Raw genomic sequence first — 1,043 nt, forward strand, 5'->3', positions numbered from 1 at the left:
ATGAAAATCTTGTAAGTATTTTATTTGTGGGTACTTCTACATTTCTACTTTTTCTGATATTTTATTAAGGTTTGCTTTTTTTTGCTATAAGAACGTTCTGGTATTTATACATTATTACTGCATCAATCAATTTACTCTTTCATATGTATTTTTTATTGTAACTTTATATTTAAATCTATGTTTTAAAAAACGATTTTTTTTTTAAATAATTGATTACTAAATGATTTTTATACGGACCTGTTTGTTTTGTAGGACAATATACAATCGCAACAAATACAAAATTACAGAAAAATTGTGAATCGATACAAAGTCAACCCACAGCTTTCACACATTTTTTGATTACTTCAAATGATAATATAATTACCACTAAACAAGAAAAATGTGTTGAAAATATGAAAGAGGACAATTGCACTAATGAAGAAAAAACAACAGAATTTTAATCAGCTATATTAGACCATGTGTTGCCGATAAGCAATTGTATAATGCTGCCAAAAGATTTAAATATTATTACTAAAGTGATCATTATTCTGGGGAAAGAGTTGTTATTTATAATACTTCAGCAAACTTATTTCAAGTTTCTGGAATTTTGCAATCTACAAAGGCACAAATATGCAAAATGTAGTATCAGTCAAAAGTGATCCTAATATTAGTTTAAATGATTATTCAAGTGAGGAGACTAGTATACCACTGTTCACATCCAACAATCAATCAACTTTGTTGGTCACCACAAGTAAGATTTAATATTTAGTATTAAGTTAAATTGGGTTTTTATTAACAAATCAATAATTCAGTATAGTAGTAATACCTTCTTTGTTGTCCTAATTTCAATTATTGTGAATTTTTAGAATCTTTAAATGATCAACCTGTTAATGCACTGAGTAATATGAATGCTATGCTCAAGAGGTAAATAGATTTTATGTTGTATTTATTTTTGCCATTAAATCACCTAATTTTTAATCTTAAAATTTATTTGAAAGATGTCATCTATGTTGAAATTAATTTAATTTCAATATAGATGTGTGCTCAAATATTATTATTAAATT

This window comes from Ctenocephalides felis, unplaced genomic scaffold (genome assembly GCF_003426905.1).
Source record: "Ctenocephalides felis isolate EL2017-DRISC unplaced genomic scaffold, ASM342690v1 CF-g0.4_SCAFFOLD_03571, whole genome shotgun sequence".
NCBI classification, from domain to species: domain Eukaryota; kingdom Metazoa; phylum Arthropoda; class Insecta; order Siphonaptera; family Pulicidae; genus Ctenocephalides; species Ctenocephalides felis.